General features: G+C 40.5%; 2 long non-coding RNA genes across 2 annotated transcripts; both read left to right on the top strand.

Moving 5' to 3' along the window:
- The first annotated feature begins 5,382 nt into the window (after positions 1–5,382).
- Positions 5,383–18,393, top strand: LOC122669516. The gene is made up of 3 exons (XR_006334032.1): positions 5,383–5,503; positions 5,826–5,897; positions 18,318–18,393. It is a non-coding gene; the product is annotated as an uncharacterized LOC122669516 (long non-coding RNA).
- A 121-nt stretch (positions 18,394–18,514) lies between these two features.
- LOC122669515 lies at positions 18,515–20,349 on the top strand. The gene is made up of 3 exons (XR_006334031.1): positions 18,515–18,733; positions 18,872–18,991; positions 20,122–20,349. It is a non-coding gene; the product is annotated as an uncharacterized LOC122669515 (long non-coding RNA).
- The last annotated feature ends 7,050 nt before the right edge of the window (positions 20,350–27,399 follow it).

Here is a 27,399-nt window from a genome sequence, read left to right as displayed (position 1 = left end):
TATTGGAGCTATTTTCTTACGCACAAGGGCCTTGTACGGTTGTACCCATAAAGAACCAGCAATTGCTGGCTGATATTGGATCTTGAATCTTGAATACAAAATATGAGCTAGATGGTCCTGTGCAGGTATAAACTTGACAGCAATCAGAACTGATCTTGAAGTTGCTGATATTTAAAGGCTAAAGCTCATGAAGAATAAAAAAACCAGAGATGGGGTTGTGTTTAGTCTAAATAGAAATTTCTTATACTCTCCAACTGTTTGATTAGGTTGTAAAAAATATAAAGAATTCTTTGCTGTAAAAAAAATCTATGGAAGTCTGTGCTGCTTCTACCCGATTCCAGTTTCCAGGGTTTAACAATAATTTGGATTGCGATACACTTTGTCTTGGCATTTCTTCATCCTTCATATAAACGATTTGAGTTATATTCACCTATCTTGTATTATTTTGTCTGGATTATTTAAGAGATGGGTTTAGCAGAGATTGTGAGAAAACAAAAACTGCTAGGGGATTGCTTAAAACAGAAACTGTTTGTAGTCTATTCTTTTCCCTAATTGCTTAATTGAATAAATACATTTCAGCATTTGAGTGACTAGGTTAGGATTTCTCTTTCTTCTCTGCTTCTCTGTATAGCTAATGTTTCCTTTGGTAGTCTTTGTTACTTTGCTTTGTACTTCTCTGTAGTTGCTTTGGTTGTCTCTGTTACATAAATATGTACGGTTTTCTTTTCTTTAATTTTGATGCCTTCCAAACATAGCCTAAGGTCTTGGAGTTGCATGTTGATATCCACTTCATTGTTCAATGTCCATAGGTACCACTGAAATTCATGATTGTCCTGTTCTTCTCTCCATTTTTCCTTCATTGTCATATTTGTACAATAGCTATTATCATTTTACTAAAGCATTCATATTTGATAATTCAGAAGAAAAAAAGGGAAGAAAATATTAAGTAGGATATGAAAGGAAAGACCTTCTATGATTCTCTTTGACCTTATAGCATTTCTAGTTAAACCCACCTATGAATTGCTCCCACTAAACTACTTCTTTAACCAGAATATAGCATTTTCATCTGGTTTAGCTATAAATTCTGTACATCACTACATCATTTTGAGCATTAATATTTTTTTTTTTTAACTTTTTGTATCGATATGGTGAAGGTAGGAAATTTTGACAAGCAATCGCTTAGGTGGGACCTATCCAGTGGTGGATCCTAATTCCTACCACCCTGTGTCTATGTTGCATCAGATTTTCCGTTGTGACCCAGGCTGCTCTTATTGGATGAACTATGGTAATTGATCATTGAAAACAGGTTCAGCTATAACTTTGTATTACTCCTTGAAGCAGTAGAGCTACCAATTAGATGAATGTTTGACGTATGTAGGGAGTAAACTCAGAAATCACAGTAAAAAAAAAATTGGAAGTTTCCTTGCTCATTTGGAGACTCTTTATAGGCAACTCTACAGGACAGTTCCACATAGTTAATGGGAACTGGTGATTTTTTGAAAACCTCATAATAATTATTCCCAGATATGGATGTGCTCATGGGCTTCTTATTCTTTTCCTGTTCTGCTCATGGGCTTCTTATTTTTTTCTGATTGTATTGCTTCTTGATAGGTCTGGGTTTTGGAAATTTGTTTAAAGGCGCTAGTTAAACGTCATGGAACTCTTAAAAAAACAAGGAAATACTTGTTACCATACATGGTGATCATGCATTGTAACCATGGCATCATCTTGCATGAGTTGCAGAGTTTGGGCCTTAGAAGCAATTCAATTCTGTTTTAGTATTTGGATTGGCAACATGTTGAATGACCACCTCACCAGGTTAGATATATCCACAGATGTGGGTTTGAGATTTACACAAGTCATGAAGGGCCTCACTAGCTATCAAGTATCATCTGATAATGGAGCATTCAAGTGTTCTAGAAAGTTCTTTCATAGCTTTGTGATGATATTTTGATTAGTTTTGCAAGACTGTCTTGATTATTTTAAGTTTAATTGGAAAATGATGTAGGTGATGACCATTGGATTCAAGAATCAGTTTTTCTTTTATTTTTTGCTACCAGCAATAGTTCTGAAAATGATTTTAGTTGTTTCTAGTGGGAGAGTCAAGTTGCACAACAATCCCAAAAAAAAAATTTCACCCCATGGGATGTCTTCTCTCCAAATAATATCCAAAATTGGTGTTGGATGGGGAGCTCAGGTATGGTAGTTCTTTATCTCACATTCATTGTCATCTTGGTCCATTCCTATCAGTCTTGAGAGCTCATTAGACTAGAAAGCAATATACTATCAGTCTTGGAATGTCTTGTCCTCTTAGTTAGTGGTTCTATTTGTTGTTGATTAAATTCCAAGCTCCACTTGATGGGTCTTTAGCTCAAATTGGTAGAGCACTTGGAACATGAGCATTTTCCAGGGTGGTGGTTCAAATCCACCAAGGCCCTTTTTATTCAACTGTTCATAGCATAGTCAGTTATGACACTAATCCACAAAAGAACCCAAATTTAATGGCATCTTTGAAATTTGACACAAAATTTATATGTATGTATTTAAATTAAATGGATATGGATTTTTTTACCATATGTAGAGATCTCTTTTGTTTGAAAATGTCCGTACTATGAGTTTTGCTTTGTTTAAGTAACATAATACCACTTGGTGCTAATTTTGTAATTTTTATGGACACATGAAAAATTGGGAAAGATTTTCTTTTGAGAATTTTAATCCAATTTTTTTATTATATTTTTTTATTTTTTTATAAAGTCATATTAAATGTATGCATATGTTGTATAACAAAATAATATTAAAATATTTTTTTACACAAAATTCAAGTAGAATCCAACTGACAGACTCAGGGTAACCAAACAGTCTCACATATGGATTCAGAAGGATTCCACCTAACAGATCCAGGGCAATCAAACAGTTTTTCAACTGGATTCTACCTGACAGACCCAGGGTAACCAAACAGGTTTTTTATCAGAATCCAAATGCACATGAACCAGATTCTTAAGAACCTGATCCAATGTAAGAATCCGACTCCTTTGACACCTTCAACCAAACGCGTCCTTATGTGATACTATTCTGTACCTGGTTTTGAATGTTTGGCCATATTTTGGTAATTTCCAAAGGTTCGACTTGACCATTTATATAAATGCACCTATGCCCATCAAACCTGACAAAATCTGATAATTTCACTTGAACCTGATTAAACCACCTTATTTATGCCAAATATCATTTAAGTAAATGTTTCATTTCATTTACCTGAGATATTCTTCGTAAATATACTAGTAACTACTAGTAAGGGAAATAGAAGCTAGAAAATAGGCCCCCACGCATGGACTTCTTTAAAGGACTAATTGATGGACTATACTATTGCTGGAAGAAGAAAGCCAGCAGAAGACAGCAGGGAAGCAAAAGCCGGCTGGACTGGGATGGAGACAGTAACTGGCTGGGCTGAGTTAATTTTGTTAGTAGTTAGTTTTATTTTTCAATTAGGAATAGTCATCAAGGTTTCCTAGCTTGAATAGGAGTTTAGCTATTAGTTGAAGTTTTTAATTCTCAGCAAGTTTGTAAACACTCAGTCTGAATATCATAGTTGGAATTGGATTTCTTTTAAACCCTATAAATATTGTATCGCTTTTCCCAGTTACGATTTGATTAATAAAATTTGAGATTGGCCTGCTGCAAGACAACTGTGAAAAACAGTGGGTGAGAAACCCAGACCTGAGAGAGGTCGATTGTTCCTAAATCCTTCTTCTTCCTCTGTTCTACCGCGCGTCCTTATCTGAAATCTGATCAATAACTGTTGCTACTGACTGGAGATCGACAACTTCATTCAACAGATTTGAATTGTCTTTTCTCTCAACAACATACTCCAATCCACAGGTGAACTTGAACAGTGTTTAATCTCTGGTTTACCAAACTTGCGGATGCTTAGTTTTCCTTGTGTTTTCTGCATATAGTTGATCCTTGGTTGACTTTGGGACATGAAAGGCCTCCCCTAGGGTGCAACTCGACCTGGGTTTGGAGTCTTTTGGATTTTGTTATTGGACTGCTATTAAAAATCACCTCAAAAAAGCAAATTTGGGATTTCAGAATTTTGTTTTTCCTAAACACTTCCTAATCACCCATCTGATCGATTTCTAATCTTCGGGTTCCAAGTTTGAAGGGTATCCGTTGGCTTGGTTGAACTTAATTTGATTTTTCAGTCAATCTAGGGTTTTCGGGTTCCTATCTGAGAAGCGTTTTGACTTGGGATCCTATCTGGGAGGCTTTTAGAGTTATTCCAATTTACCCCTCATCATGAAGTGTGGCCCATTAAGTGGACCGAGCTTAACGACAAGGGCCCAAACTGGGCTGCTCGATGGGCGAGCCTCACTGGCCCTTCTCTTCTCTTCTTCCTTCTTCAATCTACATCAGAGAGGGTTTGATGATATGCAGTGAAGACAAATGTATTGAGGAGTTAAGAAGTGCAATTCAAAGAAACTATTAAGTACCAGTGGAGCAGGTAAGAGGTGTGATTCAAGGTGCTCCAAAAACTTTCAATGACCTGTGATTTAGCAGAAGATGTCTCTGGATAGCGTAAAACGGTGGCATAAGGTAGTTGTTGTGATAAAGCTTTGTTTTAGTTTAGACACAACTTTTCAGGGGTACTTATGGGACCATTGCTATTCTTATGCATACAGATTGTAGTTTGCAAGGCAGTGTATTATAGCATCAGTAGAAACTAGAAAAGGCTTCCCGACATAAATCTTGATATAAATTTACATCAGATTAATGCTGTTTTCCGTTTTCCCTTTTTAGTACTTTAGGAGGATGTTGCTTCCTTTTAGGATAGGGACTGATCCTATCATGGCACTGCCACCTTGTTCCTTCTCCTCGCTTGACATCTACGTGGGTTTGACTGAGAAAACTATGATTCATGTCAAATTTCAGATTGTTGTTTTATATACCAGTTAATGGCTCTTTTTAAATATATATTTTTCGTAGGCAGCTGGGTCGCTTCTTTTGGTCATTTGTTTGGTTGAACCATTGTATATATATATATATAAGCTTTGTACTCGAGTTTTTTTTTTGGGGGGCACCGAGGAAGGGGGGGGGGAGATTAGGAGGATGTTGCTTCCTTTTAGGGTAGGGACTGATCCTATCATGGCACTGCCACCTTGTTCCTTCTCCTCACTTGACATCTACTTGGGTTTGACTGAGAAAACTGTGATTCAAGTTGAACCATTGTGTAGATATATATATATATATATGTTTTTTGCGCTATAAACTGAATTGTTTTTTTTCCCTCAATTGTAATAGTAATTGAATTTCTTTTGCTGGAAGAATAATTTCACCCACATTACCTACTTGATATTCTCTTTTGAAAATGGTTGAATTTATTGGCTTTCATTGTTGTAGATAAATGATCGTTGTGAGTATCCTATCAATTGGACCTTGATCAGGATGATGGAAAATATTTGTCTCCTAAAGCAAATCGGAGTGTTCGTAACCTTTATACACTTCACAGGTATCAGTTATATCAGGATTTGCACTGCCTGGATTCGACCATTTAAATATTGATCATCGTTTGAGTGATGTTATTGGGTTGTTGAAATTACTCAGTAAACAAATTTCTTGCTTGATTGTTGTTTGGTGGGTAATTTTGAATTTACCTAGTCTAACTATAATATTCTTCTTTTTTTTTTACTGTATTATGTATTTTATACTCAAAAGTAGAATTTAGTTCGTATACTTCGATTTTATCAACAAAAGTTATGTGGCTTTACTTTAAGGAATTACGTTCTTCTTTCCCTTCATCCTGCCCCTTACTCATCCATGTTTGTTTGCAGTGTTTGGGTTCACTGTATTTGTGGGTATGATGGACCTTATTATGCTTTTATCAGGCCAACCTCTGATCAATGGTGTGTATACTATCCTTGAAATTGTGGTGTTTCTAATCATTGAACTGTTTTGAAATTTAAGAGTATGGCTGTGTGTTAGAATAATGTAATAAGTAAACCGTGGGGGTATTTTTGGGTTTTTCCCACTCCAACCGAGTCGGTGGTGTGGGGGTAATTGTGTAACTTTTCACTCCCTTCTTCTATTATAAATAAAGAGGCTTGGATGTTAATTAATACATCCAACCATTGAGCTCTAATTCTCTCCTGTTAACATGGTATCAGAGCAGGTTTGAGTTTGAGTTCAAATCCCTCTCTTTTTTCTCCCACTTCTTTCTTTTGCCATCAATCTCTTTCTCTTCTCTTTTTCTTTCATTGTTACAGGGCAGCACTAATGAAGTGATCCATGGATCTAGTTGCTACCCCTCAATATCTCATTCATTAATGACCAAATTCTTCACAAGATCGATAGAAGTTGTGCCTCTCCTACCTGCAATTTTTTAAGTCTTCAATTTGAGGACTGATTCCTTCTCTATCAGTGAGGATCAGTTCTCCCTTCTTAAAAGATCCAGTAGGGATTTCTTGGACAAGCTTCTATCTTACAGCCTCTTCCCTCTATCGATATCAACCATTTTTAGGGTTTTTTTCAGAACCCTAACAATATCGATCTGGGGTTTCTGGGCATCTGTTGCTGCTGATTTTTGGAGAAGTGTCTCACCATCATCTCAGGAGAACTTGATTAGACTATTGGCCCCTTCTGCATCTTTTTTGATTGTTGTTTCAAATTGGCAGCCTCTTGCGATTTGGGTTTTGTCAAAACCTGGACAGGATCGATCTCTTCATTGGCTCAATTGTTTGGGCTGGTTTTTTGAGGATATTCTGGTCTACACGAGGACAACTCGACTCTGGTTTGGTGTATTTTTGCTGGCTGGTTTGTGAGATCTGTTTCACATCCATCTACATCGATTTCTTCAGTCACCATGACTGGTTCTGACATCTCTACTGCAAATTCTGGTTCTGATGGACAAGGTCGTAGTGAGTATATTCCTTTGGCTGGTAATACTATAAAATTGGATGGATCCAATTATTTGATGTGGTCTAGGTCTACATACCTTGACATTGGTGGTTGGGGACTTATGGGACACATTACTGCCACTTCTGAGAAGCCGATTGAGATTGGTTCTGCCCAAGATCGATGGATCTCTAATGATTCCTTGGTCATGTCCTATTTACTTGGTTCTACGGAAGCTGATCTTGCTAGTGGTTATTTCCTCTTGGACACTGCTTCTCAAATATGGTCTGCTGCAAAATAAAATTATGGACAGCTAGGGAATGATTCCCAAGTGTGTGAAATCCAGAAAAAGGTTCATGCCACTACCCAGAAGGACCTCTCCATCTCTAAGTACTATGCTGCCTTCCGCAGTTTATGGCAATAGTTAGATCATTACTCTGATTATCAGCCTACCACTGCAACCGATATTGCTGCCTATTGGAAGCATGTGGATAAAATCAGAGTTTATGATTTTTTGGCTGGATTGAATGTTGAATATGACCAGATTCGAGTCCAAGTTCTGAGCAGAGTTCCTTTTCCTACATTGGAGCAGTCCTATGCCTTCCATTCTGAAGAAAATTGTAGGGCTGCTATGTTGCATACTCCCACCACTGACCGATCTGCTCTACAGACTGTTGCCACTGCAGCTCCCATATCTGATGGGTCTCTTCCCACTAGTGATTCTTCTTAAGGGACTGTGAAGTGTGAACACTGTCACAAGCCCTGCATGCACCCCTGCTTTCAATCAAGAGAGGTCAGGCCTACCAGAGGTTGCATGCCCATCCTGCGAAATAGAATTCACTCCTATACAAACACACAAGCAACCACAACTCACAATGTTACGTGGTTCAGCAGCAGTGTGCCTATATATCCACGAGATAATGCCCAATTGGTCTTCGGATATTACCAATACACTCCAACTCAATACAGTTTGACTGCTCCTACAGTCCAAGAGCCCCTACTCCTGCTTTTGACAGCGACACAACACTGCCTTGGGCAACAACTCCCCTCCAGTCAAGCCCTATAATGTAAGGTGAATTAGAAGTAATTAACCAGGTTAAACAACTCAGACAGCAACCAACTCTCCTAACTGCAGGCTTCTCGGGACTAAAAATCCCAGATTTTAGAGAGATATAACAGAATGTGAATAATGAAGCAATTGATGGGGCTTAAGTGTGGATCGAAGGGAAGGTCTAGGGATAGGGGATCAGTCCTCCATAGATGGGCTGGTTCTGATGGTCTGATGAACAATGGTGCAAAGGTTTCAGAATTGGAAGGTTTAAGAACCAAATTGGGAGAAAAGTGAGGTTGAACAAATCAGCCAACTGATTGGCTCAATGTTTGGATTGAGTGGAGGGTATGAGTGGAGGAAATTGTGCTCCAAAAATAATTGAATTTTGATGGCTTGATGTGGAGATCTGAAAGGTGCAGCAGTAGAGACTTGGGGACCAAGTCTGGCAATGTCAACAATGGAGGAAATCTGATATTGATCAGATCTGTGGTCTGATGTTAGGGATATTCTGCCGCAGTACTTATCATTTATCAACCTCTGATGATGAAAACCAGCCTGCTTGATGGGCTGAAACTGGCAGCAGTAACTCACCAAACTATGGATTGAATTTTGGAGAAGTCAGGGTTCCAAACCCTGCAAATTGATATCGATATGGCTGAATAATCTTCTGAATTCCAGCAACTGGTGTAGATCTTCAATAGCACCAATAGTAGATGATTGAAGGAAAAGAATAACCAGCAATATTGCAGCAACTTGTTGAAGATTCCTACGGATTTTCCTTTCACTGTTGAACTCGAGGACTATTAGACAGTTTTTGAGGATTTCGTGATTGTCCCCGTTCATAACAGAAATTGAACCAGAAGTGGAAAATACTCACTTTGTCTTTCCGTCCCAACTGAAGAACGTGAACCACACTTGCAAGACTATATTTCAAGCTTCAGAGAGCTACAAGAGCATTGTTACGGGCTGAAGTCTGATCTCCATCATACCAAGCTGATTCCTCCCTTGACCAAAACTCGTGGTCGAGTTTTTTTAAAGAACGGGAGAATTGATACAGTACGAAATGGATCTTGTGGTTCTCATATAGAACCTGGTCCACATGTTGGTCCAAGACCAGCACCAACCCAAGCCAAGCCAGACCTTGCAGATAGGCTGGTCAGGACCTAGCCCTGCTGAGTTTATTTTATATGTTTTTTTTTTGGCCACTTGGGTTTATTATTTTGGAACAGCTGCTAGAGAAGACTTTTGGTATTCTTAGTGTATTTCTTAGAATTCCAAGAGTTAATTAATTTTCTTGGTTTATGTTTTCTATTTATTGGGGTGGGGTTGAATGTATTGGGTTTTTTTTTTTTTTTTTTAGGTGAATAATAAATTCAGTACCAAATAGAGAGAAGAAATACAAGAACCCCCGAAGGGGATTAACAAATAAAAAAATCAACTAGCCAAAGCCTCAACTAACAGGGGCAGAAGCCTGTAGGGAAACAAAGGAGAGACCCCAGGAGACAACAATGAGTCTGTTCCTTGGGGTGTCGGGACAAAAAGAGGGAGGAGTTGACAACAACTTCGTTTTAATTTCGAAAGAAATGGAATCCCAAATCTGCTGGTAAGGCCAAGAGTTGTAGGTCCATCTCCTGTTATTGCGTTCCATCCAAATATGGTTGAGAGTTGCACAAGAAACCATCTTTCCAACCGTATCACAAATAGAGGAGCCAACAAAGTCATATCAATCCAAACCCAAGGAAGGGTCCCAATTTGGTTAGCATTGGAACCGAGATCTGTCCATAAGGAAAGCCTGTGAGAATGGCAATTGTGAGCATACATTACAGTGAAAAAGAAAGAGAGGTGACCTAAGCAGTCCGAGAAACTAAGGTGAAGGAACTGAGAGGAGGAGGATAAAAGAGAGATAGATACTTTACGGGGATCCCATACGATCCAAATACGACCATTAGGATGGTGAGTGTAATTGGAGAGGAAATACCAGCCGGGAGCAAGGGAATTATAATTCTTGCGGAGTTGGGCTCTTTGATGTGGGCTTCTAGAAGGCAACAAAAGTTGGAACGGGAAGAACGAAGCCAAGAGCAAATAGCAGCATGCTTAGAGGGGGAGTTCAGGCCCCTAGTATTCCAAATCAGTCCCTGGATCATTTGGGAAGTGGAAGAAGAGCCAACAAAGGCCCATTGAGCCTATATATAACTGATCGGGACTGGGATGCACTGCGGTGACGTCGACGGTAAGAGCAGTCATATGGGGGAGCAAGATTGGTTGGAGGAGGAGGGATCCTGTGAGAAATCAAGGGGGAAGAAATTGTAGGGTTAGCGGATGTAGAAGAAGATGGTAATATCGAGATAATAGAAGTAGAGGATTTAAAATGTGGACTACCTGGATTCCTGACCTGAGAACCCGGAGGCAGGATAAGGGAGGAACTGGTTATATAAGAAACAAACCCAGGAACAGAAGGGTAAAAAACACTTGAACTATGCTCGCATGTGGGAACCACATGTGGAGCAAATAGGGAGAGAGGATTGGGGGCCCACTGGAGAGGGGACAACAAAAGCAGACTCAAGGCTTAGAGCCTTTTTACCTCTTGCAGACGAAAAAATATAAAAAGAGACGATGCATTGGCACAAGGAGCCAAGACGGAGTTTTGTTGAGAAGTCAGCGGCATCGTTGCAGAGGCATCAGAGGCATCCCTAGGAGAGCTAAGAATGGAAGGGTTTCTCAGAGGGTTCTTAGACATCCGAGACCAACTACGAGAAATAACCTCAAATTAGAGCTTTTCGGGGCAAGGGCTGAGGTCAGAGTCCTTTGCAGAAGCCAGAAGACTGAACCTGTTCTGACCTTCAAGGGAAAGCTACTGCTGTGATAGCATCAAGTCCTTTGGATAAGGGTGTCACTTGGGACGGTTCTCGGTATTCAGGATGGGTCTGTACCGGTTCTGGTGCCAAAGGTGCCAGTCTCAGTACCGTCCCATTTAGTTAATAGGACCAAACCTAGGTCCCGGTCCAGATTATCAATGGGATGGAACGGTACCGGTTCCTAAATGGTTCTAAACCTGGTAGGAAAAGGGAGAAGAACTTTAATGGTTTCTAATGAGATGGTTTAATTAGTAGTGTTGTGGATCTTTTCACTATTATGAGATCTATGGCATTCCTTACGTTTGAAAGTAATTTAGAATAGGAAACCATGATGAATTGATGTTCATGGTTTTACTTCTTCAGTTCGCACATAAGCTTCTTAAAATGACCAATAAGAATTAATTAGGATGAAATAAACAAGTTCATATACAATTTTAGTGCTATCACAAAATAAATTTATAGAAATAGAAACTGAAGGTCTATCAGCTGAAACCTTTATAAGAGAAAATGCCACCCAAATACATCAAACTCCAGCCATAAAACTTGAACGAAAGAACATGAAATATGCCTTTTGAAAGGGTATTGATAGTTTTGGTCCCATCCGATACCTAACCGATATTTCGGTACTGGTCCTGTTGGGAATCTTGTCCCAAAACCATCCCGTCCCATTTATTATTCGGTTCCAAAATCAGATCCTAGTACCATCCCGTTTATTAATGGGACGGTCCAATACTGGGTTTTAGCGGGACGGTTCTCGGTTTTGGTCCCAAATTGACACCCTTACCTTTGGAGTAGCAGAAGGCTACGCATCTTTTCGGGGACGGATTCTGGTTCTTAGCCTGCCTCTAGAGAGAGAACGACCGTCAATCTGGCGTTGCACAGGCGGCAGAGCTTCATGGCTTACATCCAAATCTACACCATCTTGGAGATTTAGAGCAGCATTCGAAAGGACTTTAGGAGTGCAGAGGCTGGATTCATGTCCAAAAGATTTGCATGTTAAGCAGTGAGGCTGCTTCCAATAAGTGCACCTCTTGGTCGAAGGAGAAATCTTCCTCCTCTTTCACCGTGATGAAGGCTGGTAGAGGGTCTTCCGCAAAAACGTTTATACAAATCCTCGCGAATGCCAACCTATCCTTCTTCATGGTTCTCACATCATAGAAAAGGGGGGTTCCCAGGACTGAGCTGACAGTACTAAGGCCCTCAGTACACCAGTAGTGGAGGGGCAGCCCAAGAAGGGAAACCTAGAGAGGAATAGTGGAGAGGTCAAGTTGCTGGAGTTGCAGATGACGGTGCCACTGTCTCAAGAAAATAGGCTTCTTCCCAACCAGCCAAGGACCACCCACAAGGGCACGAACCTTATCGAGCCTAGTCGAGAATTTGAAGATGAAAAAACCATTGTCCAGAAGATAAATATCCAAACTACCTTGGGCACGCTATTGCTTGGAGAGGAAAAGCTTGACAATACGAAAGGGTGGCCGGTTGCCTAGAAAGTGTCCGACGAGGCAGTTCTCCCACAGTTTGGCTTCTGCTTCAAGGAAATCACGTGGGCAGAGAGCCACCTTGGATGAGCCAACAGAAGAAGGGGCAACAAAGTGAAGAGGGAGGCCATTAGAGTGGTTTGCAGAGGCTGTAGCAAAAAGGGAGCTCTGAGAAAAGGTAGAGGAGAGGTTCTAGACTTCTAGGGGATGATGGCATACCCTTAGAGACGGAGCGAGGAAGGAGAACGAGATTCAGGCCAGCCAGGATGGCCAACACTCAAGAAGACCAGAAGGGAGCAGCGTCATTTCCAAAAACCATAGCCTTCGAAAGCTACCTGGTTGTCTTTCATTATTTTAATATTTGTGATTCCAATTGGGTTTTGTTTTCTTTGTATGGGATATAGGAATATAGGATCAATGTATTGGAACTCCTATTCTTGTTTAGAGTTCTAAGAGTGTTTTTAGTACTTTTTATATAACCAATATGCTACAACAGCCTCTTCTTCTGCCCCGACCCCAGCCCCTCCTAAGTAATGAAATTCGTGGGTTGCTGTTACAGCATCTAGAACGTTGTAAAATATCCTCTCTCGAGAAACCCTTGTGAGATACAACTACAAGTAGGTGTGGGACTCAGCATTTGCAAAGGTCGGGCTCCTTCGGCAGGCTCACGTTGACTCCTACGGCCGGTAGACTGGTGGGACTCCAGTTCTACATCTATCTATCCATCTCCATCATCATCCATCTTCATCTTCACCACCACCAGCATCATCTCTATATCAGATCTGATTCTCCATCTTCCATCCCTTATATTTCCTATAGTTCCCAAGATCTGAACCAGATCCTGAAGCCCATAATCCCTTTATCTATTAACTTATAACTTACCCCATAAAAGTCCTATCAATTTAGTATTCTCATCCAGATAGATCCTGGTATGCTAAGCCTACCCTGCTCCGCATCAACCAATCTCCCAATAAGGAAAAAACCATGAAATCCCAGTTTTCGAGTACAAAATGCTCCCACGTTCTCCCACAATTTCTGAGCAAATGGGAAACATGGGGGGGGGGTTGTTTAATTTTGAGTTAAAATGTGGGAGATATGGGCATTTGAAGTTGAATCCACGAAATGGTATCTTCCCGGGGGGCCAATTTGAACCTTTTAATTAGAGCTCGTGACAATAGGAGACATCACACCCGATCAGCTGCAACTGTGGCTGTTGGATCAAGGCTCCAAAATGGGTGTCAGATGGTGGCCATTAGAAGGTGTACCAAATGTTGTTAATACACCTTAACTTAGGACCACCATAGGTCTACTAGTGAGCATGCCTCATAGTCACGAGATTAGAACCATGGGCAACGATCCAGATTCCTTTAAAAGGAATCATAAATGTACCAATAAAGCATGTGCGCATTAGCCATTGGAAGATGATTTTGTGCTTTGCGGACTACCACAGGCTATACTTCTGATCAATATGGTGTTACGCGCAAGAATATAAGCCATTTTAATGTTGTGCCTTGATATGAGCCGATGAATTATATATCCAGATCTAATGGCTGTCAAGATTCTGGAAGTGTAAATTTAAATTGCATCGACTGGGGTTACAAAAACCACCCGAGAGCAAACATTTTGCTCACTCACTCAGAGTAATTTTTGAAAACAAGTGAGCCAGCTGCATGATACCCTCACGTGCATGCGGCTGCAAGGCTGCCATGCCGCGACCTGGAACGCCCCTATTCTCGACATGCGACCCCTGCTGCCTTGAGGGCTGAGCTTCTAAATAAGACTTGCAGCCTATGTAGCTTGGTTGCTGCCTATGATGACTCACTCACTTGACCAAGGGTGTTACATCTGTGCCCGGACCCTAACCCGAACTCCGAATGTAGGTCCGAAACCCGATGGATCCTGGGTCCTACCCGCTAGCAACCCGTGGTGCACCGACCCGGTAATCATTTTTGATGGGGAATACCCGATGATGTCATATCTACCCATCCGGAGGCAGCTACCAGACTTGTGTTGCTGTTCCATACACAAATTGATGGACGACCTAAGGTACAGCCTCTGTCTAATCACAATAAGAATAAATTTATTTAAAATAATTAAATAGGGTTTAATGACCACAAATGGTGCAAGGACAATGCCCTTGGCATGGCACAGACCTTGGTGGGGCTCAGGTGCAAGAACAACAGGGATTTACCTACTGGTCCATCCCTACTGGTCTGTTGGATCAACCAGTGGATCGACCAGTACTGTTAAACTGCTTAAAATCCATCTCAGATGTGTGGGGCCCACTGTCTCGCACCCCGGATCACCTCCCCGTGCTGGAAATGACTCGTGGAATTATTGCCCACACAATGTGACCATGTGGGTCCCATATCTTAGAATGTGTTTCTTTCTAAAACACACTGCCAAACAAGACCTAGTGGCTGGGTCTATAAAAGACCAGCCTTAGCTCAGAAAATGCCCTTGGTTATTTCGTTGAAGGAGAGGAAGAGAAGGAGAAGGAGAAAGAGAAGAGAAGAAGAAGAGAAGGAGAGCTAGAGCTTGGACCCATTAAGGTAGGCCCCAAACCCAGCTGTCCTCTGCAGTATACTTCATTTCCATGGCTGTAACCTTGGGTATTTGTCTCTGTTAATGGCTGCACAACCATGTTTTATGTGTCAACAAAGTTAAACATGTTCTACTAGTTTGATTTCTACCTAGAACCTTGCAAGTATGCCTAAATCTGTTATGTCTATCCTAGTACATAATACCTGTGACAGAATAAATATAGGCTGTAATTACTGAAAAACAGCTTTAATTAACTGATTTTCACGGCTATGGCTGGTTTTTAAGAGTGCATTATGGATATGGGACTTAATAGCGCCATGACATAATGATGCAAGGCTTTAATACCTAAACCAGAACCACCATAGCACTGTTATGCATCTCCTTAGATAAATTTCTGCTATTTCTTGCTAAAATAGCTATGCATGTTGGATTAGGAACCCAAACCCCCAAGAACCCCATGCATGTTGGATCTATTGCTAGGTATATGTTAGATAGCATATATGGAAACCTTACTGCAGTCCCTGATTGTCCATGCATGCACCCAACCCTGAGCTCTAAGCCAAACCAGCCTGAACAGCTGAGATTTTCGTACTTGCTTGTGCACTGGTCGATGGCAGTGGTTGATTGGATCGACCACAGTGGATCGGCCACTGTAGAAAACTGAAACCTGTGTAATCCCCAGCTTGCCCATAGGTCTGTAATGCCCTGTATGGTGTCCTACATGGAACCCCTCACCAAAACATGGCTTTGAACCCCCGTTGAAGCCGATTTGACATTCCCGGGAAGGGTTTTGGGCGACTAAACTCATACCAAGCATGATGGCATGACCCAAACCATTGCTGTAGCCAATGCAGCAACAACTGAAGCCCCTAGTATGGAACTTTTTTGATTTTATGACTGAAACCCCTACTGGTCCATTGCTACTGGTCCATTGGATGGACCAGTACCAATCAACCATTGATGGAAACCTAGGATAGTATTGACTTTGGCCTACCCCTAGGCTTGAAACACTTTCCTTAGATCCCCTGGGTATACCCCTGGTGCAAACCATCCCATTTCAGCCCTATTCCTACACTTGGAGCTACGGGTTGATTGCCACTGGTCCATTGGATAGACCAGTCCAATCAACCAGTGCAGCTCATGGTTATTTAACCTAATCCTAACCCCTGCATATACCCAAAACAGTGTCTAGGAACTTTTTTTGGCCAAAAAGCTTCAAAACCCCTATGAGTTTGGGCCACTGCAGCCTACTGGTCCATTGCCACTGGTCCATCGGATGGACCAATGCCAATCGACCACTGCTGTTGTCATGGCAGTTTTGAGTCTTGCTTGGTCTGGGAGCTAGACCAAGGTTTCCCTAGCCTCCTGGGGTACTTTAATGAATATTAACGAATCATCTTTAATTTATTTAAGTAGGCTTTGAGTGTCCGCCCGGCGACGCATACTCGTGTGCTCTTGCTGACCAGTAGTCTTCAGATCCGGCAGATTGCAGTCAAGGTGAGTGGATATCAGATCATTTTTGTAGGTGTGGCCTTATGAACATATCGAAGATAACAAAGTTACCTTTATTACTTTTATCTGTTCTATATTATTATTTAAATTGCTTTCGAATATTGGAATTTACTGATGTAGCTATGGAATGTGGTTGTGAACATGTTGGGTAAATAATTGATGAATCAAATGCATGCTATGTGAATTGTTAGTTTAGATGCCATAATAGATGGCTTGGAAATGAAAGGCATGGTGAGCCGTAGTATGGGCTGCGGGAGCACTGTGCATTTCATCCTGGAAATGAGGTTTGTGGTAGCCCGTAGAATGGGATACGGTTGACACCACTCAACTCATACTTATCATGTAAATCATTGGGCTTGGTGAACATACCCTTATGCTACAGCCCTTCCCAACAGGGGTTCAGGTGTTGGGTGATCATGGCATCCTGAATGCCGAGGATAGCAGAAGCCAGGTCAGTTTGCTATGGTTAACTAGGGGTTTGCCAAGGGAGGAGTTGGTGCTCACTACCCAGCGCGGGTTCCACTCGCAGTGATTGAGATGGCAATCGAAGACGGAGGAGAAGTGACGGAGGTTGTCGCCCGAGTCATTGCAAGTAGCATACACCTAGTGACGTAATTGTGATGTTAGGGGGATAAGAGTAATAAAATTGAATCCAACATGTAAATTGATGATTGTGTTGGTTGCACCTGCTTGCATGATCTTATATTCATTTGCTGGGCTCGGTGGAGCCCGTCTCTCGTGGATTGTTTCTTTTAGATGATTTTGCAGGTGGACATTACCCTGAGTGGGCGGATCCTTACGGACAATATGGTGATGGTGATCGTGAACATTCTTGTGTGGACCCCTACGGAGGTGATCCCTCTGATGCGGGTGCACAGGATTAAGTTGGAGGAGCTTATCTGATGACGGCTGTCCTTTCTTTTTGATGTTCATAGAACATTCTTTTTGTAGATAGCCATATGGCACTTTTCTTTTGTATAGGTTACAGATGCAGCTTTCACGTGTTTTGTTTTATGTTGCTGGGCTACGGAAAGGGCCATGTATGTAGTTGTTATGAGCTTGTGTGAGGTGATCTTCTGTTAAACAATGTAGTTATGGCAGCACTATGGGTTGTGAGCTACTGTCGAACAATGTACTTTAGTAGCTCTTTTATGTAAATATAACGCTTTAGCTTCCGTTGCACTCTGTTTGCAATTTTATATTGTAAATGTGGTGTTTGCTTCCAGATCCTGTAGTTTTGGCGGATGTGGTTTGACATTTGGGTTACCCGCCTGACCCGCCTAGGGGGTGGTTTGGGGTGTGACAGAGGGTGACTCCACCGCATCCCTACTGCCATGCTACATGACCTTGGGCCGTAGCCTTGCCATGTGTGACCAGATGTCCGTGCTAGTTGTGCCATGCTCGGCCATCTCAAACCCATGTAATCATATGAACCCCATGAAGGCAGCTACTGTGGCTGCCATGTGGCACCCCTTGCCATGCCATGTTTTTCTTAACGTAGCCATACAGCCACTATGCACACTAGCACCCCATTTTTTTTTAATTGTGTCACCACATGCCATCACATCACTTGTTCCATCACATGTCACCTCATTTACGCATTTCCACACAGATATGCACGTCTGTCCTTCCCAGACACTTGGGAACACTGCCACAATACCGAAGATGTTGCCAACAATGACAAGACACCTCCAAATTTGTCCCAGTTGCCCAACAAATTACAGTGTCTTATTGGTGGTTTTTCTTGATTTTGGCTTTTCGCCTTTCCACTGCTCAGATGGGGTTTCTGAGTGGGTAGAAGCATTGGCTTGTGCAGTCTGATTAATGTTTTTGTGAGATCTTAATGCGCGACTGCCTAATGATTCCATATTATAGTTTGCGAAATGAACTGTTCAGGATTTTTGTTGAGCTATTTTGTATGGTCCAACAGTGTTGTGAGTACATCAATCAATCATTAATTCTCAATAGTAACATTTAAGTTGTTATATTCAGGTTCAAGTTTTATGATGAGTGGGTAACAAAAGAAGATATGAAGAGGGCCTTCGCAGAGCAGTATGGTGGTGAGGAATTGGTAATATTCTTGCAACTTATATGCTTATTAGTGCACTTTCTCTAAGGATCCTTCTGTTGACATTTCATTTTAACATGTGCTCATTCTTTTCACCTTTTCTCCGAACAATTACCATAGCCAAATCTTGGCTTCAGCAACACTCCATTTGACTTCATGAAATACACCAATGCCTACATGCTTGTCTATATACGTGAAAGTGACAAGGAGAAAATAATTTGTAACGTGGATGAGAAGAACATAGCTGATCACCTTATACTTGTCGTGGAAGAAAGAACAGGAAAAAAGGGAGCACAAGAAAACGGAAAAGGCAGAGAGTCAACTTTATACAATCATAAAGGTAAATGTATGTAACATGGCTTTTTGAATCATTGATTGTCTACCCAGAGGTGGTAAAAGTGGTGAAACACTTGCTTTTCTTACTATGTAGTTGTTTCGACCTAACTTCTTTTACTAAGTAGTTGTTTCATACTATTAGGTTGCACAAAATGAAGACCTCAATGAGCAGAATGGGAGGGATATTTATTTTGATCTTGTGGATCATGATAAAGTCAGGAGCTTCCGTATTCAAAAAAAAATTCCTTTTATCCTTTTCAAGGTATACAGTAAGTGTTTGCATTGCATCTCATTAAGTTTAGCCTCAAGGGACAAGGATTTGTTGAGTTGAGTTGGTTCTTGTTGAAATAATTTCGGGGGGCTTATTTTCTATTGCCACATAGAGTGGTTGTTGACGTGCCTAGTTGGCATATATATATATATATATATATTTTTTGGTGAATAAAAATATATTACCAAATCGAGAGAACCAGAAAGGGGGAAGGGGAGAATACACAGAGTGAGAGAGAGAGAGAGAGAAAGAGAGAGAGAGGGGGGAGAACTATACAAAGACACCTGCCCTACAAGCCCTAAATGGGCGGGCGAGGGGCCTATAAAGAAACATCAAGATTCCAAAAAGAAACAATGTGCCGATTCCTGGGGGAATCCAAGAGAGAACACAACGGAGCAGGGGCCAGGGAAAGCTTGGTACTAACATCGAAGAAGATGGCTTTCCAAATCTTGTCAAAGGAACGAGAATTGGAGGTCCATCTCCTAAGATTTCTTTCCATCCAAACATGAGAGATAACTGCACCAAACACAAGTTTGCCAGCTGAGTCACAGTAGAGCTGCCAGAAAAACGCAGCTCTATTATTTGAGAGAGAGAATGGAAAAAGAAGCAAAGTGCCAATGTAATATCTGTAGTTTTTCTTTCGTCATGGGTAAGAGGGTGTGGATGAGAAAATATGTTATCTTGCATTGCAAAATGCAATATTATACGCATTAAATATAGCATAGTTTCTTTATCTTTCCTTCAGATTGCTCTTACGTTGCCTATTATCAAGTCCCCCATGATGTTGATCCTCTGCCTTTTTTGTTTCCCCTTATTTTTTGTTTACTTACTCGGTTTATTAAAAAATGTTCATTTTATCATGGCTCTTTTTGGTTGAATTCTTATTTTTTATTTATTTTCAATTGATGCAACCACACAATTTCAATTTCGTGACAAAAAAATTATTTGTTGACTTATTTTAGTAAACTAATTAATCTGAAATTGAAATAGAAATCCGACCGTAGAGAACCTTTGTGATGTGTGGTACTGGGGTCTGTTTCATACATGCAGAGAACTTGAAATAATCAAGTTCTTATTTTTCCTTTGAGTTCTGTTTATCTAACTATTGAAGTGGTTCACAGGAACTGGTTGCTAAAGAGATTGGCATTCCAGTGCAGTACCAGCGCTTTTGGCTGTGGGCCAAGCACCAAAACAATACCTATCGTCCAAGCAGGCCATTGACTTGTCAGGAAGAGCAACAATCTGTATGTACTTCCATTGTCATACCGTATTTGTTTTATTAGGTTTCAGCAACTATATTTAAAAGTTATCATGAATCTAGCACTGCATGTATTGCTTTTTTTTTCTTGCTGCTTTTTCCCTCTTAAAATAAGTTATCATGAATCCAGCCATAGATGCATTGCTTACTTCTTGGTGCTCTCGGTTAAAGAACAAAAAGGCGGGTGACCTACTCCTCCACTTTACATTCAAAGTGATATTACACAGTAATTGTCATCCTGATTTTTGTTGATGGGGCCCTTTTCGTGTGTGTGTGTTTGTTCATCAGCTGGGATATGAATTCTGTAGGTGTTGAATGAGTTAGATTCATTGCTTTGGTTAGGGCTCCTTCACTTGATGAGGAGAATGAAAAGGGTTTGAGTATAGATTTTAAAGCATTGATGAGAAAGCTATTGTTTTTCTCCACGTATACCACTCCAACTTTTGACTTGGGCTTGTATTTATTTTAATCGCTTGTTTCATTTGGTGAAGGGAGCCATTCCCTTCAGCGGCCTACTCTTTACTTAGTCAAAATGTTTCGCCTTCTGAAGTATGCAATGTGAAATTCTACAATCAATATGCCCTTTGTGATGTCATGAAGGAGAAAGTCGCTTACTTAATTGTGAACCATGTCTTGTTGTTGCGCTTCTATTTTGGCACGCATTGTTCGTAGACGATGCAAAGCTTTCTTAGATGTTTTTCCTCTCCCTCAATGTTGGGGTGATGTAGGAGCACTTCCTTGGACTGGCCGAGCCTGTTTGAGAGCCCCTACCGAGTACCTGTCCTGAATTGAAATTTGGGTCTAGTAGGATAATTAGATATCTATTTTCTTTATTAGAATGATTTGTAATCTTCTTATTTTTGGAAGTTTAGCTATGTAGGATATTTGGTTTCCCAGTTTGATTTATTCTTTTTTTTTTTTTGGGTGAATAAAGAATATAATTACTAAAGAAAAAAAGGAAAGGCCCCCAAAGAGGGAATACAAGAGCCCAAGGCTAGGAGAGCATTAGCTAAGAGGAGCTAGAAGAGAAACATTAGAGAGACCCCAGGAGACAACAATAAGCCTGTTCCTAGGGGTGTCCTTACAAAAAGAGGGAGGGGCAGATAGCAGCTTTGAGGAGATTTCAAAGGAAATGGAATCCCATATCTGCTGAAAGGTACGTGATTTGGAGGTCCATTTTCTAATATTCCTCTCCATCCAAATGTGACTAATAGCAGCACAGAAAGCCATCTTTCCCACTGAATCACACACAGAAGTTCCTCCATAGGTCATGTCAACCCAAATCCATTCTCTAGAGAAACTGAGAATCCTTCTTTGGGCAGGCCAGCATTTGTGTTTGGTTTATTCTTAGTTTCTTAGTTAAGAGTTTTTAATTTTTAGGAGTCCTTTTATATATATATGTAATGCATTGGAGCATGATCGCCCGTTGATTGAGGAAGAATTGGTTTTGAGTTACTGTGGTGTCCTTTGGGTATTCTTTATTTTCTTCTTTTTATGTCTGTTGTTCTATTTTTCCCATATTGCTTACTTTAATTGTTGGGGTGGGAAGAAGCCGTTAGATCTCCCTGGATATCTGCCCATTCTACCTGAGGTATTGGGCAAAGGATTCCCTTCCTTGGGCGTCTTAAACCTTAGGACACCCCTCCATTCCTTTCCTGTTGTGAGAAACATACCTGCAACCGAGACTGGTTCCCAAACTTCTGCCAAGTTCCATGTCCAATATTTCTCATCAACCCTTAGGTTGCTGATTGGAATAGAGTTAAGAGTTGGCAGACTCTCCCCAAATCCTGGTTCGATTGGAGACCCCATTGAAGTGTTCTAACATATGATTCAAAGACCCCTTTTACCGCTGGTTTCTGGTTTTCTATATGGCTGAGAGATCGTGAGGTTGAAGACGACCCTTTCCCCCACGATTCATTTCCTTTATTTTATTCCTTCATTTTCCTTTTAAGGCTGCTAACTATCTCTCTTATCCCCTTATTGTCACACCCTGGCTCGGTTCATAAGGGCTAAGTGTGATTGGATGTCTTTGGTATCCAACCAATCCACCAGGATCGCAAGTGCAGTGCCCTATTTACAACAATTATTACAATATACAGAATTTAAACGCAGCGGAAACAATTTAAATACTAGAAATAAAGGCAGCAATAAAGAAGACTAGTGATAATGCAGTTATATATATTAAGTGAAGTTTGAGTTACATAGACAATCTCACACAGTAACCCAAAACAAAAGATATTGTTAGATATATGGGCCAGAATACCGTGGGGGTATTCTGGACTTTTTCCCTTTGTTATTTTATTGTTTTTGTATATGTGGTTTAGTCCCACATTGCTTATGTACATATTTTACTATTTTATTATTCTTATAAATAAGGAGGTGCTTGGGATGAATTAATCATCCAAGCATTCAGCCCAATTCTAATCTATTAACATGGTATCAAAGTAGATTTCGAATTAGGGACCCCCCTCTCTTCCATTCTCGATTTCAGTTCCTTCTTTCCCCTTTTTCATTCTCGGTTTCTTCCTTCTCCTCCTCTTGCTCTTCATTCTCCCACTAGGGCAGCACTGATGAGGTGATCTAGAAGATCTAGTTGCTGCCCTCCATTACCTCTTTCTATGGTGTGATTTTTCTGCTCGATAGGGACACTATTACCTGTCTGCGATATTTGGCTTCTTCAGTTTTTTGGGGACTACTTCCATCTCTGCTACAAGGGTCCACTCCTCCTATTTGAAGACCAAGAACTCCAGCAGGCCTTCTCTTTTATATTTGTTCCTGTCCTCAGATCTGTTCAAGACCCCCTACGATCGATTTTTCACAAAAACAGGGTTTTTTCCAAAACCCTGACAACTATCGATCTAGAGGCTGGTGACTTCTATTAGTTCTGATTTTTTGAAGGCTGGTTCTCTACTTATACAGGCACACTCGACCTTGGTTGGAGCTGCCACACTTCAGTCTTTTGGCATCTTACCTCCTTTATCGATTTCAGCAGTTTAGGGTTTTTTCCAAAACTTTGACCAATATTGATCTAGGGTCTGCAGATTTCTGTTGCGGCTGATTTTTGGCAGGGTGATTCAGCATTACTAGAGGACCATTCTATCCTATTTTCAGCTCCATCTACAGTGTTTAAGCCAGAAGCCAGCCTCGGATTTAAGCTTAAGAGATTGAGCACAAGACAAACATAATATTTGAAGCTTAGCGAGTTTCAAATTGAGACAATTGCACTTCTCAATTCGGTCAACCCAAGCCCAACCCATGTTTGAAAGATTTCCGAACCCAAGCCCAATATAGATCTTGGGTTGAGCTCAATGGTTAGGCACCTAAGGTGACTAGTATAATAAACCATCCTGCCTCCCTCTTCCAAACGAGTAAAACCCGGAATCGGGATTTGGATTGGAAGAAAACCCCCTAAACCCTCGTTTTCATACAGAAACTGCCGATTTGATCTAATTTTTCAAAGCCTGTTCCCTAAGCAACCTTCTTGCCATAACTAAAGGGAACACAGATTTTCAAAGAAGAAGATCTCTAAGTGACCGATTCGATTCGAGTCGAGTCGCTTGTTGTGTTTGGAAAAGAGGAGAACATGTATCTATAAGCGACCAAGATTCTCATATTATTGAAAAAGGGATCGATCGATCGATCGATCGAGATATAGAGGATAAAAATATATGAGAACTTTTGGTCGCTATGGATACCTGTTCTCTTTCATTTTCCTTCTTGGTTTTCTTTGCTTTCTCCATTTTCCGATTCAGACTCGTTCCCATTTTCAATCCGAGTCTCAAAAAGAAATCAAAACAAATCTATCTGCATCTGCATCTGCATCTGGGTATTATTTATTTTTGTCGATGCTAATATTTTTTTAATCGTAACCCATTTTTATATTGCAATCTTCTGAAATCATTTTCTTTAATTATTTATATGATGGGATAATTAACCTGCACGTTCTTGGACATGTTCTTGCAGAGAAATAAAAGACCGAAGCTACCGTGGATGGACGTCTTCCAGGCATTTCTACGTGGTTTATTTGGCTATGGCAGATTTGGTATGATTTCTATTTTAATATCGAATTGATTGCATGAAATAATTAACAAATAAATTTTTGTCAAGAAATTCAAATTGTTTTGATTGAATCAATTTGAAATGTTTCAATAATAAGAAATTCATTTGGTAGTTCTATTTCTAAGAATAAATTTTCTATATTTCTTTGTGAGAGGGTCATGGTAGTAGTGGTGGAGACAGAGGTGGGGATAGGGCTGAGAAAGGTGGTGGTGGCCGCGGGTCGGAGGCATGGTGGTAGTAAGACCATCAAGAGAAAAATGATGATGTTTTATTTTTAATATGAAATTGTTGTTTTGTCTAATCTCCTCTATTACTTTGATGGTAACATTGGTCATGGTGTGGAGAGTCTTACTTCACCATGGGTGAAAGAGAACTCGATCTTAAGAAGAAAAAAATAATAAAAATAAAAAGACCGAGTTTTCTTCAACACACGGTGAATTGGAATCCATTCACCATGGGTGTGGGATGGGTGGGAGATAGCATGTGTTATTTCCAAATTCCTATATGGGTTTGTGAATCCTAGGATGGTGAGTGAACCATCCTTTGCTGGTGCATGATGGAGGCAAAAAAAAACTAATGATGAATTTATGTGTCTCTTTTCTTTATTTTTCTAAAATTTTGAATTTTTTTTCTTTTCTTGCTAAGCAAACATAGTCTAAATGTCAAGAATTTTAATAATATTTTATGAGTTTGATTCAACCGCGGTGATGTGAATTTTGTTTACAAAATTTTTTACAGCTTAGTAGGAATAGCGCTGATAGTGGTGGGATTGCATGTGGTGTTGTGGAGGAAGGGAAAGAAGATGAAGAGAATGTCACAGCCATCAAAGAGCTCCAAAGATACGGAGAGCATTGAGGTGGTTGTTACTACCAATCCCTCTTCTTCACTCGCTGCTACTACAACCTTTAATACCAACAACAACTACCATAACATTGACCTCTCATATTTCAACAATATGAAACCCATATGTAATATTGTATCGATCAGGTTCCAACATATTTCAACAATATTTAAGAAATTTCGATCAATTTTGATAAAAATAAAAAAAAAAAAATACCAAGTTTCGACCAACTCATGACATGTTGAATTTTGCCCAAAGAATATCAGGTTTCGACCCATGGGAAATCTTGATTTTGGCCAAGGTCAGTACCAGCATTGAAATCGAGATGTAGAACTTTGGTTTTGATATAACCCAACTTATTTGTAGGAGTAGTAGTAAAAGGATAATTGAATCATGGGATTCTTGGTTTTGATATGAAATTAAACCAATTTATTAGCAACATGGAAGTTTTTGTAAGGAGACAATAATGAGATAATTGGTAAATATGAAGATGAATTTTAGGAGACTTTGAAGGAGACAATAATGAGAGTTTTGAAGGAGCATAGTAGAAAATAAGTGCACAACTACTAATAGATAACATACAATTGTTTTATCTTGGAAGACGATTGACGTTTGATCGTCTACGGTTTAAAGGACAGTGTCATGCGACATGACTCAACCCACCTATATCTTTGACATGTAGTCCTATTGCAAAACTATCGTCTTTCCACTAGAGGCTTCTCCAACATCAAGGGCTACAAAGGGGTTGGTTGTGGCTCCATACTTAAGATACCTACAAAAATGGATTACCATGAACTATTGTGGCATCACATATTGGCTTAAGTATAAGTTAGGGGTGCAACCTGGCTGTGCTGAGTTTTTAAAATCCTAGCCCAATCCTAAGTCCCCTTAAATCAGTCTCAGCCCAAACTATGCCAAGGTCAGGCTGGATTTCTCAACCCAGGCCCAGAAAGGCCCAGTTGGGTCAGGTTGGCCCTGATTGACCCTGGTAATCCATATTTTTTTTACTATTTCAAGACTATAGGGTTGGGCTGGCTCTAGCTCTCTCTCTCCCCCTCCTCCCACCCCCCTTTTTGATTGTATGTATTATATAAGGGGCACTATTCTTTGTGCCGCAGCGTAGGCTGCGCCCAGGCACATGGGAGTGGGTGCAATGACCACCCTGTCCCCTGCACAGGTTGCCCATGTCCCTAGGCGCAGCCTGCGCTGTGGCACAGAGAACATTCTCCCATTATATAATTATGCATAATTGTGTATGTATGTTATAGATATTTATATATACAGGGTCAAGCTGGGACGAACTCAGACCGCCCAGCCCTATTCTGGGCCTAGAAATCTCAGCCCTAACATGGTTCACTGGCTGAAAATCGCAATCCATTATTTTCATTACAAAATTTTCAGTCCCAAGAGAAATTCTATAACCCCAAAAAAAATTCCAAACTAAGTCTGAAAACAGAAATAGGACTGAAAGAGCTAAAGTTTTAGCACCATTCATTGAGTGTAGTTATTGACTTCCAAGTGAAAATCTGATTTTATATTTCTTGGAAGTAATAATCAATTTTCTTCCTCATAGGGAGTTAGGACCAAGGATTTTAACTTCGGAATTGGGGGTGGAATCTGCAAGAATCGGTTTAAAAAACTCTAGAATTGGCCCTCATATCCGAAAATCCAATGGTTTGATTCTAAAACCCTAGAATCAACCATTCCGAAAGGCCGCAATTGGGATTGATTGAATTGGCCAATTTTTTAAAACAATGGTTAGGAACTAGGAACCTCTCTTTGGTTTTTCATAAGTGAGAGCATAGTTTATGAATCGGAAATCGGATCAGTAAAATCGACCGATTTATATCGAAACGTTCATATACCAATTTCTACCGATTTTAGTCCAATTCAGATCAAAATCAGGTCTGATTGATTCAATCTAGGCCTAATCGTGAAGTGAAAATTAACCCAACCTGGGTTGTAAGAAGGATCCCGAATCCCAACCTCGGTCATAGAGGGAGAGGATAAACCCAACCGGCCAACCATAACCCAAGCCAGATGCCAGCACTTGTTAGGTTTTCTATGGTCGGTCAGCCCAAGCCCAACATAGAACTTGAAAATCCAGTTGAACCTCAGCCATGCTAGGCTTGAAGTCACTTCTCAGGCGACTTGTACAATAAACTAACCGGCCTTACTCCACCAGGGTTTAATTTTAAAACCTTGAATCGGAATCCTGATTGGTCCGGCGGATCTGAATTG

Source organism: Telopea speciosissima, chromosome 7, assembly GCF_018873765.1.
Source record: "Telopea speciosissima isolate NSW1024214 ecotype Mountain lineage chromosome 7, Tspe_v1, whole genome shotgun sequence".
Classification (NCBI taxonomy): Eukaryota; Viridiplantae; Streptophyta; class Magnoliopsida; order Proteales; family Proteaceae; genus Telopea; species Telopea speciosissima.
Note: the sequence above shows the minus strand (reverse complement) of the source record. Positions and strands in the feature narration are given on the sequence as shown.